Source organism: Nerophis ophidion, linkage group LG08, assembly GCF_033978795.1.
Source record: "Nerophis ophidion isolate RoL-2023_Sa linkage group LG08, RoL_Noph_v1.0, whole genome shotgun sequence".
NCBI classification, from domain to species: domain Eukaryota; kingdom Metazoa; phylum Chordata; class Actinopteri; order Syngnathiformes; family Syngnathidae; genus Nerophis; species Nerophis ophidion.
The window spans coordinates 50,257,757-50,277,254 of NC_084618.1; positions in this window are offsets into that span (position 1 = coordinate 50,257,757).

The following is a 19,498-nucleotide window of genomic DNA, read 5'->3' on the forward strand; positions in this document are numbered from 1 at the left end:
CTAATTGCTTTGTAGATGTCGGAAACAGCGGGAGGCAGTGTGAAGGTAAAAAGGTGTGTAATGCTTAAACCTAAAATAAACAAAAGGTGAGTGCCCCTAAGAAAAGGCATTGAAGCTTAGGGAAAGCTATGCAGAACGAAACTAAAATTGAACTGGCTACAAAGTAAACAAAAACAGATTGCTGGACGACAGCAAAGACTTACTGTGGAGCAAAGACAGCGTCCATAAAGTACATCCGAACATGACATGACATGACATTCTCGAATGCTAAAACATAGTAGATGCGGGAAATATTGCTCAAAGCAAGACCTGAAACTGCTACAGGAAAATACCAAAAAAAGAGAAAACACTACCAAAATAGGAGCACAAGACAAGAACCAAAACGCTACACACAGGAAAACAGCAAAACATGTTGTGATGTGACAGGTGGTGACAGTACACCTACTTTGAGACAAGAGCTATAGTGATGCATGCTGGGTTATAGTTTAAAATCATATCCAACAATTGTGACGACGAGGTTTTACTGTCAACCGAGTTTCGTTTTTTGTAATGATTTCTGCTGGTGGTGTGCGTCTGGATATTTTCAATGCAAAAAATGTGCCTTGGCTCAAAAAAGGTTGAAAAACACTGCTCCATACCTTCATTGCATGATATAAAATCGCTAGAGAAAAGTTGTTGCACTTTGAGGAGTTAACGTTGGTCCCAACACATGCTAATTGTTGGTATTTTCACATTTAAATAGAACTTACGTACTTTTGGAACAAATGCTGCATTCCATTTAACTCAGAAGCTGGAGCTGGGAATGACGTCACAAACGAGTTCTGAACATTTCAGCTACAAAGTCGGAAATTAAGACGGTGAAGGGAGGGGATTTTTTTCTCTTTCACAGTTCGTTTAATTTATAATAAAGCTCACAATGTCGTCGTCAATTTTCAGATTCGCCATCTAAGATTTAATTTACAATGTGATAGACTGAAGAAGAAGATGGTACATAACAGGAGAGAGAGCGTCTCATCAAACAAACCAAGCAGTCCATCAGCAAGAAGAAGTCTAGTCACTCCCATTCTCTCCCATAAGCTTTGATCAACAGAGGCCATTTGTGATCGCCCAACATCAGTCCATTCTTATCTCCACACCATTTGGCTTGGTCTTGTAGAACTTCCTCACGGTCATGTTATCTCCAGTATTCCTTGACCGTTTGATGTTCAGGTAAATAGCATTGGCTCAAACTTCCTGAGAACCACATGTTTATGACTGTGACCCAAAGGTTACCGACAGGCTAATTACATTTGAAAATATTTAATCCGACACAAAGTGAAACAGGTTCTCTGCAAAATAAACTGAAGCTTTAAGAGGGCTTTAAGAAGAAACACTTAGAAATTGATATTATACTTATATCATCACAAAATCAAATAACACTACATACAGTCGTATTCAAAAGTTTACATACACATGTAAAGAACATAATGTCATGGCTGTCTTGAGTTTCCAATATTTCCAATAAAACAAAAGAGGATTACCTCCAAATTCTTCAGAACAGCCTAAAATCTTCAGCTCGGAGGTTGGGTCTTGGGTGCAGTTGGGTGTTCCAACAGGACAATGACCCCCCAAACACACGTCAAAAGTGGTAAAGGAATGGCTAAATCAGGCTAGAATAAAGGTTTTAGAATGGCCTTCCCAAAGTCCTAATTTAAACTTGTAGACAATGCTGAAGAAACAAGTACATGTCAGAAAACCAACACATTTAGCTGAACAGCACCCACTTTTGTCAAGAGGAGTGGTCAATAATTCAACCAGAAGCTTGTGGATGGCTACCAAAAGTGCCTTATTGCAGTGAAACTTGCAAAGGGACATGTAACCAAATATTAACATTGCTGTATGTATACTTTTGACCCAGCAGATTTGGTCACATTTCCAGTAGACCCATAAGAAATTCATAAAAGAACCAAATCTCATGAATGTTTTTAGTGACAAACAAGTAAGTGCTCCAATCATCCATCCATCCATCCATCCATTTTCTACCGCTTTCTCCCTTACGGGGTGGCGGGGGGCGCTGGCGCCTATCTCAGCTACAATCGGGCGGAAGGCGGGGTACACCCTGGACAAGTCGCCATCTCATCGCAGGGCCAACACAGATAGACAGACAACATTCAGACTCACATTCACACACTAGGGCCACTCTATCACAAAAAAATAAGAGTTGTAAAAATGATTGGAAACTCAAAAACAGCCATGACATTGTTCTTTACAAGTGTATGTTAACTTTTGACCACGACTGTACATGCGCAATACAGCTATCACCTATCATCATTACATACCGTATGTTTTTATAGACATACGCACACGTATCTATATATGTATATATCCACATTCACTATATTTAGACATATCTACATTTTCTATTTATATTTGACATTAGCATGCTGAACTTACTAATACATTTCTTCATCCAAAAAAGCGCTTGTTGTGCTTCCCTCTGTCTGAATACAAATAACTTTTGGCAAATATGCTGTCATGTTGCAACCTGCAAACATGGTGGATGGAGAGGAAATTCAAAGTTGCCTTTGCTAGTGATGTAGTATGCATACTGCTGATTTAGTCCGACACAAACTAGTCATAAGTGCTATAGACGGATATTACGGGAGCTTCTATTATTATTTACACTCTGAGCAGCCATCTTTTAGAGCCAAGGTGGTGGGGATTGTCTGACTTTGTGTAGGAAATACAACCTTGGGGCAAGTTCCAGGTGAAACTTATGACTAAGATCTGGGAAATTCTGAATTCCAAGTACAAATGGAACACAGCATTACTACTGTCTTTTAACGTTCTAGCATGCTAACTTAACTGTAAGCATGTTAGCCTTTTAGCTATGTGTGTTAGATACCAAATAGAGTACATGTTCCCACATGTTTATTACTTCAACTGATGCATCACGATTCTCAAAGGTCACCTCATTCAGGACTTCCCTGCTTAATGAATCCATTCCCATAATTTCCCTTACTTCCACATTTCTCAGTGTTGTGCTTCTTTAATTATTGTCTGCAGCATTTCAGCTCTGCAGCATCCTTTCATCCATCCATTTTCTACCGCTTGTCCCTTTCAGCATTCACATGTTATTTCTTAAAATGCATTCTATTATGTTTCTTACACTAAGTAAATTCATATGAACATATGCACATGTGTATCTTAATATGTGCGTGGGGCATGTGAGTGACGGGATTGATGTTGGATAAAGTAAATCAATTTACAAGTAAAATTAACTCCCACGTCTCATACCTTTTTAATATAATTAAAAATGGCTGTTTAGAGACCAGCATCGCTACCAAAGTTTCCAGCAGGAAAAAGCAGGGGAGGAGTCTTGAGTTTTAATCTGCAGAAGTTGTACTCCCCTCTGAGAAAGAAGTTAGCTATTGTAGTAAAGCCGATCTGGTTGCTAGGGCCTGAACTTTGTATGCCACAGTTGTCTATTGTGGTATGTACACTGTGTGGAAAAAAGGACTGCTCTCACCGCTCAACTGGATTAACTCATTGCTTCCCAGATGTGTCAGAATGCCAAAATGTCTCTTTTGCTATCTGTCACGGCACTACTTTGTCAAATGCAAAATCAGGCACTTACCGGAAATTGAATACAGTGACATGTTGTCTTGTGACCTCAGTGATTTTAAATGTAAATAACTTAACATTAGGGAGTTTAGTATGACAGTAGTTGTTGATTTAGTCAAAGTACCGTACTGAATGTAAAAAGTAGTTGTATTCAAAACTGAACTGAAAATTGTAATACAATACAGGTATTAATTTCTACCCCCTAATTCAGAGTTTCAAAGTGTTGGTTATATTTTCAAATGTATGTTACTTGTGCTAAAACAAACCCATGCAGTTATATTGTTCACATTTTGTTTTTTATGAAAAGGCCCCAACATTTTTCGGACTTGATTGGAAAAATTTGGACACCCCTGCCCTGACAGCCAACATTCTTAAGTGTCATACAATAGCGTAAAAATAAGTTAACTACTGTCAAGAGGAACATTTTTAACGTGACATTAATAATAAAGATGTATGATAACAGCTGGGATAGGCTCATGAACCCCCTGCGATCCCGAGAGGGACAAGGGGTAGGAAATGGATGGTTGTGATGGTACTGAATTAAAATGGTGTTTAAATATGAATACAGATGTGTATGCATCTATGCATGTATGCATGCATGTAAACTGACAATAGGGAATCATTGAAGTATTTAGTAGACATACAAATGTGAACAATTTGGGCATAACCAGGTTGGATACATGCATTTTGTAGAAATTTGTAAAAGGGCAGGATATAGTTCATCATAATATTGTTATGAATATAATTACTTTTGCTTTTTTGATTCTCATTTGTCTTAAATTTATGCAAAGATTATAATCCATGCCCAAATTTATATTTTCATTATTTTGTAATATTTTTACCATTCTTTAAATGCACTTTCCTCTAATGCTGGATCACCTGTCTTCTACTAAAATGAAGTAAATAAAATAAATATATACAAAGATATTATAGGCCAACTAAATATTTCTGTAAATACAGTATTAATGCATTTATACGCAGTTATTCTTATTCCGTAATTGTTCATTATTTCATTACATGAGCCCATTTAAATAGGGCTCATGTGATGCAGTCATTAGACACGGTTACAAAAGCGACAATGGGAAAGTAAAAAAACTCATTGACTGGAACAAGTCAGGAAAGTCACTTGGAGCCATTTCAAAGCAGCTTAAGGTCCCAAGAGCCACTGTGCAGACAATTGTTCGTAAGTCTAAAATGCATGGCACAGTTTTGTCAATGCCACGATCAGGAAGAAAACGTAAGCTATCATCTGCTGCGTAGAGAAAATTGGTCAGGATTATCAAGGGTCAACCGAGAACCACCAAAAAGAGTGTCTGCAATGAATTGGAAGCTGCTGGAACACAGGTGTCAGTGTCTACAGTCAAGTGTGTTTTGCATCGCCATGGACTGAGAGGCTACCATGAAAGAAAGAAGCCCTTGCTCCAGAAACAACACCTTAAGGCTTGTCTAAAGTTTGCTGCTGATCACATGGACAAAGATAAGACCATCTGGAGGAAAGTTCTGTGGTTAGATGAAACAAAAATTGAGCTGTTTGGCCACAATATCCAGCAAAATGTTTGGAGGAGAAAAGGTGAGGCCTTTAATCCCAGAAACACCATTCCTACCGTCAAGCATGGTGGTGGTAGTATTATGTTCTGGGCCTGTTCTGCTGCCAATGGAACTGGTGCTTTACAGAGAGTCAATGGTACAATGAAAAAGGAGGATTACCTCTAAATTCTTCAAGACAACGTAAAATCAACAGCCCGGAGGTTGGGTCTTGGGCATAGCTGGGTGTTCCAACAGGACAATGACCCCAAACACACGTCAAAAGTGGTAAAGGAATGGCTAAATCAGGCTAGAATGAAGGTTTTAGAATAGCCTTCCCAAACTCCTGACTTAAACCCCATTGAGAACATGTGGACAATGCTGAAGAAACAAGTCCATGTCAGAAAACCAACACATTTAGCTGAACTGCACCTATTTCTTGTCAAGAGGAGTGGTCAAAATTTAAACCAAAAGCTTGTGGATGGCTACCAAAAGCGCTTTATTGCAGTGAAACATGCCAAAGTACATGTAATCAAATATTAACATTGCTGTATGTATACTTTTGACCCAGCAGATTTGGTCACATTTTCAGTAGACCCATAATAAATTCATAAGCCATGACACCGCTTGTCCCTTTTTCGGGGGGTGCTGGAGCCTATCTCAGCTGCATTCGGGCGGAAGGTGGTTTACACCCTGGACAAGTTGCCACCTCATTACAAGGCCAACACAGATTGACAGATAGCATTCACACTCACATTCGCACACTAGTTGCCAATCAGCCTATCCCCAGGTGCATGTCTTTGGAAGTGGGAGGAAGCCGGAGTACCCGTAGGGAACCCACGCAGTCACGGGGAGAACATGCAAACTCCACACAGAAAGATCCTGAGCCTGGGATTGAACTCAGGACCTTTGTATTGTGAGGCACATGCACTAGCCTCTGTGCCACCGTGCTGCCCTATATATATATATATATATATATATATATATATATATATATATATGTACACACACATACACATACATGTATATATATAAATATGTGTGTCTTTATATATGTATATATACTGTATATATACATATACACACACACATACATACATATAGCATATATACAAACCCCGTTCCCATATGAGTTGTGAAATTGTGTTAGATGTAAATATAAATGGAATACAATGAAATACAATGATTGAATGCAATACAAAGACAAGATATTTGATGTTCAAACTTCTAAACTTTTTTTTTTTTTTTGCAAATAATAATTAACTTAGAATTTCATGGCTGCAACACGTGCCAAAGTAGTTGGGAAAGGGCATGTTCAACACTGTGTTACTTCACATTTTCTTTTAACAACACCGAATAAACGTTTGGGAACTGAGGAAAATAATTTTTGAAGCTTTGAAAGTGGAATTCTTTCTCATTCTTGTTTTATGTAGAGCTTCAGTCGTTCAATAGTCCGGGATCTCCGCTGTCGTATTTTACGTTTCATAATGCGCCAGAAATTTTCGATGGGAGACAGGTCTGGACTGCAGGCGGGTCAGGAAACTACCCGCACTCTTTTACTACGAAGCCACGCGGTTGTAACACGTGGCTTGCCATTGTTTTGCTGAAATAAGCAGGGGCGTCCAAAACCTGTATGGACCATTCAGCATTAATGGTGCCTTCACAAATGTGTAAGTTACCCATGCCTTGGGCACTAATACACCCCCATACCATCACAGATGCTGGCTTTTGAACTTTGCACCTATAACAATCAGGATGGTTATTTTCCTCTTTGTTCCGGAGGACACCACGTCCAGAGTTTCCAAATATAATTTGAAATGTGGACTTGTCAGACCACAGAACACTTTTCCACTTTGCATCGGTCCATCTTAGGTGAGCTCGGGCCCAGCGAAGCCAGCAGCGTTCCTTGGTGTTGTTGATAAATGGGTTTTGCTTTGCATAGCAGAGTTTTAACTTGCACTTACAGATGTAGCAACCAAATATAGTTACTGACAGTGGTTTTATGAAGTGTTCCTGAGCCCATGTGGTGATATCCTTTACACACTGATTTCGGTTTTTGATGCAGTACCGCCTGAGGGATCAAAGGTCCATAATATCATCGCTTACGTGCAGTGATTTCTCCAGATTCTCTGAACCTTTTGATGATTTTACGGACCGTAAATGGTAAAATCCCTAAATTCCTTGCAATAGCTCGTTGAGAAATGTTGTTTTAAAACTGTTTGACAATTTGCTTACATATTGGTGAACCTCGCCCCATCCATGTTTATGAATTACTTAGTATTTCATGGAAGCTGCTTTTATACTCAATCATGGCACCCACCTGTTCCCAACTAGCCTGCACACCTGTGGGATGTTCCAAATAGGTGTTTGATGAGCATTTCTCAACTTTATCAGTATTTATTGCCACCTTTCCCAACTTCTTTGTCACGTCTTGCTGGCATCAAATTCTAAAGTTAATGATTATTTGCAAAAAGAAAATGTATATCTGTTTAAACACCAAATATGTTTTCTTTGTAGCATATTCAACTGAATATGGGTTGAAAATGATTTGCAAATCATTGTATTCCGTTTATATTTACATCTAACACAATTTCCCAACTCATGTGGAAATGGGGTTTGTATATATATATATATATATATATATATATATATATATATATATATATATATATGTTATATATACCATATATACTATATTAATATAAGACAGTATCTTATATGTATCAATTAATAAATGATGAAATAAGATTAATGCACATTTGACATAGCAATTTTTGTTAAACTCTTGGTTTGGATGATTAAGAGCAAATGTTTTATTAAAAAGTAGTTGCAATTGTAGGCTTGGTTACTCGACATTGATTTGTACTATTTCCTTGGTGGCTTTCACCAAGTTGGTCTCTCTTTTCACAGCATACAAAGATATACAGTAGACTAATACATCCATCCATCCATCCATTTTCTACCGCTTAGTCAAGGTGGGTGCTGGTGCCTATCTCAGCTACAATCGAGCGGAAGGCGGTGTACACCCTGGACAAGCCGCCAACTCATCGCAGGGCCTAGACTAATACAGTAATACCAATTTAAATTTTGATGTCTGCTGTCGAGAAAGATGCTTTGTTTACATATAGATGAGGGGATGTGCGATCTTAACACAAGTAGACTCTCAAAACATATGCTAGTGCTAAGTGCAAATAGATTACTGTTTACCTTTGGTTTGCTAAAACAGTATTTCTTAAACTGGGGTATAGAGACCTCTTGGGGGCGGGGAGCCTTAAGTTGCGGTCAGCACAAAAGTTTGCAATAATGTTTTGAAATTGTGGCGAATCGGTAAAAAGTGCAAAACTATAAATAGTAACAATGAAGCCAAAAATATTCTAAGTCTTTACATTGTTGGGAAACACCATTGTTTACTGCTGATTTAAATAATGGACAAAAATGTTGGTCTAACTTCTTCAACAGAGGTTTTAAAAGCCACACCGGCAAAGCTTTGAGAACATGCCAAAATTTATATGTAGTTTGGATTTATTGGGAACAGGGATTAAGGCCAAAATGTGCCCTCAGGTGCTTGCAAACCAATGAAGTAAATGCTTAATTAAAACTTACAATGTTCTCTTGTTGCCAGCAATTTTTGGATACCCCTGGCTGATAGCATAACAAATTTTCTGATTCCTTTTTGCTTGTATTACTGAAAATCACTCCACTTTTATGTGAATTAATTAACAGACTTTAGTTTAATAATTTGTCTTTCATTCATGAAGTATTTAAAACTGGTTTTGCAATAGCATTGAGACTGCAAATGATTCACATTTTTAACTACCTCTTAAAACTCCGGATAACACTTGACTCAGTCTGTAAATATGTGCATATTTGATGAAAAGGACATATTGCTCCAATTAGGATTACTCAATGCTGTGTCATTGTCGGTATTTGTTCATAGACATAATAAGGTGATGTGTCACACCAACTAAATTGATATCTGTTCACTACATACAGTACATATAGCATCTTATTTTTGTCTGTTTTGTGGAATTCTTTAGACACCTCTTTCAGAATAAGAGTATGTGCCAAAAAACGAATTATCTAGACTAGACGTCATGAGTACACTTCTACTAAATACAATAAAACTACATGATACTATGTCTGTAATGACTAACAGAAAGGCTACATACTTGAAAAATGTAGTATGCTGATCTCCAAGCTACTGTTGATTAAATGTAGCTAAATTACAGGTGAAACTACCCCGAGAGAATTGTAGCAAGCTAACGGGCAAAAGAAGCTTGAAACATCAACACTACATACATACAAATATAGGCCAAGAAAAAATGCTCAGCATGCTTTTTTATTATAATAATTTAAGGATTTAACGGTATAAAATCTCACAGTACAATATTATCACAGGATTAAAGCCACAGTATGATATTATTAAGCTATATGTCCAAAACAAAATGCCATAGTGTGCAAAATGAAGTGGCAGGAATATTTAGGATTACACACGTACTGTAAGTGAACACAAATATAATGCTCAAATAATCTAATCATATTTATTACTACAAAGATGTATTGTAAGTGCAAAGAATTGTGCAGGAACATCCAATGTTTCAAGAAAATATTGAACAAAACTGACATTTGAGGGCAGCATGGTGGCAGAGGGGTTAGTGCGTCTGCCTCACAATACGAAGGTCCTGAGTTAGTCCTGGGTTCAATCCCGGGCTCGGGATCTTTCTGTGTGGGGTTTGCATGTTCTCCCCGTGACTGTGTGGGTTCCCTCCGGGTACTCCGGCTTCCTCCCACTTCCAAAGACATGCACCTGGGGATAGGTTGATTGGCAACTCTAAATTGGCCCTAGTGTCTGAATGTGAGTGTGAATGTTGTCTATCTGTGTTGGCCCCGCGCTGAGGTGGCGATTTGTCCAGGGTGTACACCGCCTTCCGCCCGATTGTAGCTGAGATAGGCACCAGTGCCCCTTGCAACCCCATTGATTGATTGATTGATTGAAACCTTTATTCGTAGATTGCACAGTTCAGTACAATTGACCACTAAATGTTAACACCCGAACATGTTTTTCAACTTCTTTAAGTCGGCATCCACGTGAATCAATTCATAAGGGAATAAGCGGTGGAAAAATGGATAGATGGACTTACATTTGAGTGTCTCAAAGTGACTATGTAAACAGTGTAACAAGAGTAAAACAGTAATGTTCACTTTAGCGTCTTTCAACTTTTACTTTATGAGAAGCTGTGTCCTCTACAGTGAACATGTTTATATCACTCTTGAACATTTTGTTTCTCAGAAAATTTAACTAACGATATAACTTTTAATAATAGTCTTTCAGTTTACTTTTATTTCCTGCGTTGAACAGAATTTTTGGGTGATTTCCCGGAATGCAGACTTTCTTATCTCCGTCAAAAAAGTTATGTTTTTACCAGGTTTGTTTGTTTCTTTATTAGCAACATAACTCAAACAATTATGGACAGATCTTGATGACATTTTCAGGAAATGTAATTTTGGCGGTACCCTTGCTTCTCAGAGGATTCTGGGAGATGAAGTTTATTTTTCCGGGCCAGAAAAAAATAAACTCACAAAGATATATTTATTATCGTCAAAACAATTTTGTGAAAACTTTGAAACTGAAATACCATGGTATCTACAATATCATTACTCTCCTCTACAAACTAAACATGCCCTCTATCTGACTTTTTAACATTTTAAGATTATTTTAACTTGCAAAGTTGCTGTACCCTGTACAAAATGAGAGGAAAAACACAAAAAACTAATTAAGTAAAAGGAATGAAACAATGATAAAAAAAATTAAATAAACACCACAATATATACTCTCAATTGAAAAGGATTTTTTACAGCAGAGGATAAATGACTGTTTCAGCACAACCCAGACATTTAAAAAAACTCCATCTTTACATGAACCAAACTCAATAAACCTGAACATATTTTTGTGCCAGGACTGGAATCCTTTATAACTTTTAAGTGTGTAACAAAGCAGCATGGCTTCAAAAATAAGCACAAAACAGGCAAAAATATTTTTTTAAATAATGGTTCATGTTCCACCACTGATGTTTCAGATGCAGCAAATGTCCCGCTGCCTTTTCTTTCTTAATCTTCTATGCCAGTTTTTCTTAATCATAGTTGGGCCACGAGCACCACCTAGAGGGCCGCAAAAAAATAACTTTTTGTCAGCTGTGGTCAATATGAGCCTCAGCGGTACTCAGTTGTAATACATTTTTACACCACTTGTGGCAGTAATGACAATATCAAACAAACAGAAGAAGTCTGGAGATAAAGTCATAGAGAAGTTTCTTCAGTGCAAAAATTATGACTAAATGGGATGAAGCTGTATATTTTTTTACTTTACATATATTTTATTGACCGTTTATTTAAGATGTTTTTGTCTTTGCGCTGCGCAATTGTATGTAAATCTATGAGTCCCATCATTTTGCAGAATATTTGATTAGTATTTATTTTCGGAAATCAGCCTAACCCAAGCCTTGATAATAATATTTGTGATGAACACATGCTTTCATATCATTTGACAACATTGTACACCTGTTAAATTGTAATTTGGTTAAAAATCCAAAACCAGAGAAGTTGGCATGTTGTGTACATCATAAATAAAAATAAAATACATCCATCCCTCCATTTTCCTTTCGGATTCGCGGGGGTGCTGGAGCCTATCTCAGCTACACATGGGCCGAAGGCGGTGTACACCCTGGACAAGTCGCCACCTCATCACAGGGCCAACAGAATATAATGATTTTCAAATCCTTTTCAATTTATATTCAATTCAATAGACTGCAAAGACAAGATACTTAAAGTTCGAACTGGTAAACTTTATTTTTTATTTTGAGAAGGTATATACAAACCCCGTTTCCATATGAGTTGGGAAATTGTGCTAGATGTAAATATAAACGGAATACAATGATTTGCAATTCATTTTCAACCCATATACAGTTGAATATGCTACAAAGACAACATATTTGATGTTCAAACTGATAAACTTTTTTTTTTTTTTGCAAATAATCATTAACTTTAGAATTTGATGCCAGCAACACGTGACACGTGACAAAGAAGTTGGGAAAGGTGGCAATAAATACTGATAAAGTTAAGGAATGCTCATCAAACACTTATTTGGAACATCCCACAGGTGTGCAGGTTAATTGGGAACAGGTGGGTGCCATGATCGGGTAGAAAAACAGCTTTGCAAAAAATGCCCAGTCTTTCACAAGAAGCCACGCTGTGGCTTGGCATTGTCTTGTTGAAATAAGCAGGGGCGTCCATGATAACAATGCTTGGATGACAACATATGTTGCTCCAAAACCTGTATGTACCTTTCAGCATTAATGGTGCTTCACAGATGTGTAAGTTACCCATGCCTTGGGCACTAATGCACCCCCATACCATCACAGATGCTGGCTTTTCAACTTTGCGCCTATAACAATCCGGATGGTTCTTTTCCTCTTTGTTCAGGAGGACACAGTTTCCCAAAACAATTTGAAATGTGGACTCATCAGACCACAGAACACTTTTCCACATTGCATGAGTCCATCTTAGATGATCTCGGGCCCAGAGAAGCCGGCGGCGTTTCTGGATGTTGTTGATAAATGGCTTTCACTTTGCATAGTAGAGCTTTAACTTGCACTTAAAGGTGTAGCAACCAACTGTATTTAGTGGCAGTGGTTTTCTGAAGTGTTCCTGAGCCAATGTGGTGATATCCTTTAAAGATTGATGTCGGTTTTTGATACAGTGCCGTCTGAGGGATCGAAGGTCACGGTCATTCAATGTTGGTTTCCGGCCATGCTGCTTATGTGGAGTGATTCCTCCAGATTCTCTGAACCTTTTGATGATATTAGATGTCGAAATTCCTACATTTCTTGCAATTGCACTTTGAGAAACTTTGTTCTTAAATAGTCTGACTATTTGCTCACGCAGTTGTGGACGAAGGGGTGTACCTCGCCCCATCCTTTCTTGTGAAAGACTGAGCATTTTTTGGGAAGCTGTTTTTATACCCAATCATGGCACCCACCTGTTCCCAATTATCCTGCACACCTGTGGGATGTTCCAAATATCAATCAATCAATCAATGTTTACTTATATAGCCCTAAATCACTAGTGTCTCAAAGGGCTGCACAAACCACCACGACATCCTCGGTAGGCCCACATAAGGGCAAGGAAAACTCACACCCAGTGGGACATCGGTGACAATAATGACCCAGTGGGACGTCGGTGACAATAATGACTATGAGAACCTTAGAGAGGAGGAAAGCAATGGATCTCGAGCGGGTCTAACATGATACTGTGAAAGTTCAATCCACAATGGATCCAACACAGTCGCGAGAGTCCAGTCCAAAGCGGATCCAACACAGCAGCGAGAGTCCCGTTCACAGCGGAGCCAGCAGGAAACCATCCCAAGCGGAGGCGGATCAGCAGCGCAGAGATGTCCCCAGCCGATACACAGGCAAGCAGTACATGGCCACCGGATCGGACCGGACCCCCTCCACAAGGGAGAGTGGGACATAGAAGAAAAAGAAAAGAAACGGCAGATCAACTGGTCTAAAAAGGGACTCTATTTAAAGGCTAGAGTATACAAATGAGTTTTAAGGTGAGACTTAAATGCTTCTACTGAGGTGGCATCTCGAACTGTTACCGGGAGGGCATTCCAGAGTACTGAAGCCCGAACGGAAAACGCTCTATAGCCCGCAGACTTTTTTTGGGCTTTGGGAATCACTAACAAGCCGGAGTCCTTTGAACGCAGATTTCTTGCCGGGACATACGGTATAATACAATCGGCAAGATAGGATGGAGCTAGACCGTGTAGTATTTTATACGTAAGTAGTAAAACCTTAAAGTCACATCTTAAGTGCACAGGAAGCCAGTGCAGGCGTAATGTGATCAAACTTTCTTGTTCTTGTCAAAAGTCTAGCAGCCGCATTTTGTACCAACTGTAATCTTTTAATGCTAGACATGGGGAGACCCGAAAATAATACGTTACAGTAGTCGAGGCGAGACGTAACAAACGCATGGATAATGATCTCAGCGTCTTTAGTGGACAGAATGGAGCGAATTTTAGCGATATTACGGAGATGAAAGAAGGCCGTTTTAGTAACGCTTTTAATGTGTGCCTCAAAGGAGAGAGTTGGGTCGAAGATAATACCCAGATTCTTTACCGTGTCGCCTTGTTTAATTGTTTGGTTGTCAAATGTTAGAGTTGTATTATTAAATAGAGTTCGGTGTCTAGCAGGACCGATAATCAGCATTTCCGTTTTTTTGGCGTTGAGTTGCAAAAAGTTAGCGGACATCCATTGTTTAATTTCATTAAGACACGCCTCCAGCTGACTACAATCCGGCGTGTTGGTCAGCTTTAGGGGCATGTAGAGTTGGGTGTCAGCTTTAGGGGCATGTAGAGTTGGGTGTCATCAGCATAACAGTGAAAGCTAACACCGTATTTGCGTATGATGTCACCTAGCGGCAGCATGTAGATGCTGAAGAGTGCAGGCCCAAGGACCGAACTCTGGGGAACTCCACACGTTACCTTAACGTAGTCCGAGGTCACATTGTTATGGGAGACACACTGCATCCTATCAGTAAGATAAGAGTTAAACCAAGACAGGGCTAAGTCTGACATACCAATTCGTGTTTTGATTCGTTCTAATAAAATATTATGATCGACGGTATCGAAAGCAGCGCTAAGATCGAGGAGCAGCAACATAGATGACGCATCAGAATCCATCGTTAGCAATAGATCATTAGTCATTTTTGCGAGGGCTGTCTCCGTGGAGTGATTTGCCCTGAAACCGGATTGAAAGGTTTCACATGGATTGTTAGACGCTAAGTGTTCCTTTAACTGCTCCGCAACAATTTTTTCAAGGATTTTTGAAATAAAGGGAAGGTGAGACACCGGTCGGTAGTTTACCATGAGGTCAGGATCGAGGTTAGGTCTTTTAAGAAGAGGATGAATAACCGCTTTTTTGAATGCTAGGGGAACAGTGCCCGAGGAAAGTGATACGTTCATAATATTTAGCACTGATGGACCTAATAATACAAAGAGCTCCTTGATCAGTTTCTCAGGAAGAGGGTCAAGTAAGCATGTTGTCTGTTTTATTCCATTTACACGTTGTAACAATTCCTCTAATGTTATTTCCTCAAAACGAGAGAAACTATTTTGGAGGGCAGTATCCGCCGTATATACCATCGTATCAGTGTTAATAGAACCCCGTTGTAGCTGGGACGCATTGTCTTTAATCTCCTTTCTAATGACTTCAATTTTCTTACTAAAGAATTGCATAAAGTCATCAGCTGAGTGGGTTGAGCTACTGGAAGGGGTCCCTTGTTGGGTTAGCGATGCTACCGTACTAAACAAAAATTTAGGATTGTTTTTATTACGGTGGATGAGATTTGAGTAATATTTAGCTTTAGCTAAGGTAAACATGTGTTTATAAGTTATTAAACCATCACTCCATGCTTGATGGTGCACCTCAAGTCGTGCGCCATTTGCGTTCCAGCTATCTACATAATAATACATAATAAGTGTTTGATGAGCATTCCTCAACTTTATCAGTATTTATTGCCACCTTTCCCAACTTCTTTGTCACGTGTTGCTGGCATTAAATTCAAAAGTTAATGATTATTTGAAAAAAAAAATGTTTATCAGTTTGAACATCAAATATGTTGTCTTCGTAGCACATTCAACTGAATATGGGTTTAAAATGATTTACAAATCATTGTATTCCGTTTATATTTACATCTAACACAATTTCCCAACTCATATGGAAACGGGGTTTGTATATATGTGTGTGTGTGTGTGTGTGTGTGCATACGTGTGTGTGTGTGTATATATGTACGGTATGTATATATGTATGTATACATTTATGTATGTTCATGTATATATATATACACGTGTATATATATTTCTATGTATATATGACTGTTTGTTTATTTGTTTTATATGCAATTTAGTTAAGAAACATTCATTATTAATATAATGTATTTATTGAGTCAGAATTATTTTATTTTAGCACTGCGTAATTGTATGTAAATGTATTCTTCATCAGTTTTTAGAGCCCCTTCTTTTGGAGTTCATTTGATCTGTATTCATTTTTGTAATCAGCCTGACCGGCCTTGTTAAAAATATTTGTGATTTACACAAGGTTTCACATCATTTGACAAGGTTAAACTGTAAGTAGGTTGGATATAATTATTGACTACGATTAAAATAAAGATTAAGATTACTAATTCAGTGTTAAAATTTGAGTGGAACCCAGGCCTGTCTGTAGTGGAAAGGTTGGGCCCCGACATCAAAAAGATATGAACAAAAGAAACCTATGAACTTAGACTTCAGGTCACTTTTACCCAACATGTACACGTACACACAATTTGTAAGCTTCTTTGGAAATGTTGTGCACTTGAACATTGAATGTCACGTTCGGTGGCATGCTGCCACGGTGGTTGAGCACGTGCAAAGGCAACGTTTCTAGAACAACGTTATGGTTCTTATCAAGTATTTGACCAAAGGAAAACAAGGCTATAAGAATATGTGAAGACAGCAATCCCAGAGTGTTTCCCATGGCCCGCAGGCAGTGTTGGGTTCTGTGTGCCACACCCAAGCGTTTGGGAGCAGGCCACAGAAGGAGGTGCCTGGCTCCCCCCACACTCAAGCCCGCACAGGTAACGGCTGTTGTGGTGGAATGTGGCAGAGGTGTGGCGCTTTTACCTTCCAGCAGGGTGTGGAAGAGATAGAAGTCCAGGAAGGGAGTTAACCCCTCTATGTCATTGCAACTCACCTGGTTGGAGTGTGTGTTGTTTGGGAGTGGGTGTGTGTGAGCGGAGGTTAAAGGAGGGATCAAGTCCCTGCACACCAGTCACATTCAGCCAGCGGCTCTTGGACTCTCTGGCTGTTATTTCTCTGCATCACACTTTTCTCTTCTGTTTTATGGTCATTAATATTTGACCGGCACGGATTGTACAAGAGGAAAGACGCAAAAACAAAACACAACATATTTGGATAAAAAAAAAAAAAAAAAAACTGGGCCACACAAGCCTCAAAGGATTTAGGTTTTTTTCTTAAGTACTGTTGGACTTTTGACCTTGGACTGGTGTGGGAGCAGGAACAGGTTTGTTTGCTTTGAGACCTTTTTTTATATTCCGTCAAAAATTGTCCCATTGTTGCACTCCTTTTGTTAGTATAAATGCATGTGAACATTGGGAAAGGTGACTGGCGGCAAAGTGTTTCTTGTGTAACTTTATGCGGTAATGAGCACTGATATGCTGGGAAAATAGGACCCTTGAACTTTTTAGATTTGTTTTTCTATTGTCTAAAGACTTACATTTCAAAGTACAAGATGTACATTTTATAATTTACCATCAATCATTCGATTCTAAAATACCTCATAGCCAAAACAGCATAATCTTAAAAGTAGCACTTTTTGAGAGTACAGTCGTCACTCACCACATTTTGCTTCAAACATTGCGCTTCACTACATCATGGATTTCACTGTAGTTTTTTTTTTTTTCTTTTTTAAAGCATATTCTACAACATTTTTGCCCTAAATTAAGTATTTTTAATTATGAAAAGGAATAAATGAACTAAAAACATCAATACTACAGGAGTATTGGTCAAAACTTTCAGATCATGTGGCCACCGATTGGCTAAGCCTCAGGCAACATTATTATATTGTTATTCAAGGAGTGTAAAGGTGACTAAAGTTTGTTATTTCCCGTCTAGAGGGATCTCATAATGTTGAAACATACATTTTGAAAATAGTAAACAGTTTTTGTTTTTGCTCTGGCTATGAACATTTTTGATTTATAATGAATGCTTTGTACTTAGTGGAAATTAATTTATCGCGGTCATGTCCGAAATCATTTACAGCTATAAATAAGAGATTACTAAGGATACAGAGGTTGTTATATTTAGTTAAACATAGACAGTGGATCATACAAAACAAAGGTGAAATAACGTTTATTTTGTAAATCCCAAAGACCTGCATTTTTACCAGCTGGCATGCAGCAATGGCTTCAGGCTAGACATTTTTGTTTCAGGTGTTGTCACATAATTTAGCTTGCTGTCAAAGGCAGAAGAACTTGTTATTAAAGGCCAGCCAAGTTGGGGTCAGAGTCTTACCTGTCTTACCCTACTGTATACGTCTTTACCTACGACATAATTCATTAAAATATTTAAACCACATTTTCCAAAAAAACATCACACTTGTAGCATTTATGCTTTCTCAGCACATTTTTGTGATGGATGGTTATGTTTTGTAGGTCTGTCTGCCCAGACCTATCTTGCATAGTGATTTATGGAACACACACACACCTGTAGTGGTAGGGAGTTCATATTCACAAGGCCGTGTTGAATAGTCTTTCCCATGTGTTTTTTTTTTACTTTTAAGAAGCCGTTCTCTCACATCCAGGAGAAATTCTTTATGTTGTAAATCATCAGCGGACACATTTTTAAAAAAAATTGTATTTTGGAGTTTATCGCACAGTGTGTAATCTGCCCAGATGGTGTTGAAGACTGTGGCGACATATCAGGCCACATTGCAACCTTTGTTCGCGCTCACTTCTTCAATTATGATTGCAGTCAGTGTTTACCTGGCAAATCATGATGGGATAGTTCCACACATCCACCATGTGTTTGTCTTCCTGTGCCCGTTTGCTTCTATCACGCCAAGAGAAAAGTGCATGAAACATTTAATTACTGAGGAAATACCCTACAGCAGTGGTTCTCAAATGGGGGTATGCGTACCCCTGGGGGTACTTGAAGGTATGCCAAGGGGTACGTGAGATTTTTTTTAAATATTCTAAAAATAGCAACAATTCAGAAATCCTTTATAAATATATTTATTGAATGATACTTCAACAAAATATTAATGTCAGTTCATAAACTGTGAAAAGAAATGCAACAATGCAATATTTAGTGTTGACAGCTAGATTTTTTTGTGGACATGTTCCATAAATATTGATGTTAAAGATTTCTTTTTTTGTAAAGATCAAGTTGATGAATCCAGATGGATCTCTATTACAATCCCCAAAGAGGGCACTTTAAGTTGATGATTACTTCTATGTGTAGAAATCTTTATTTATAATTGAACCACATGTTTATTTTTCAACAAGTTTTTAATTATTTTCATATCTTTTTTTCCAAATAGTTCAAGAAAGACCACTACAAATGAGCAATATTTTGCACTGTTATACAATTTAATAAATCAGAAACTGATGACATAGTGCTGTATTTTATGGAGTATTTTACTTCTCTTTTTTTCAACCAAAAATACTTTGCTCTGATTAGGGGGTACTTGAATTAAAAAAATATTCACAGGGGGTACATCACTGAAAAAAGGTTGAGAACCACTGCCCTAGAGTA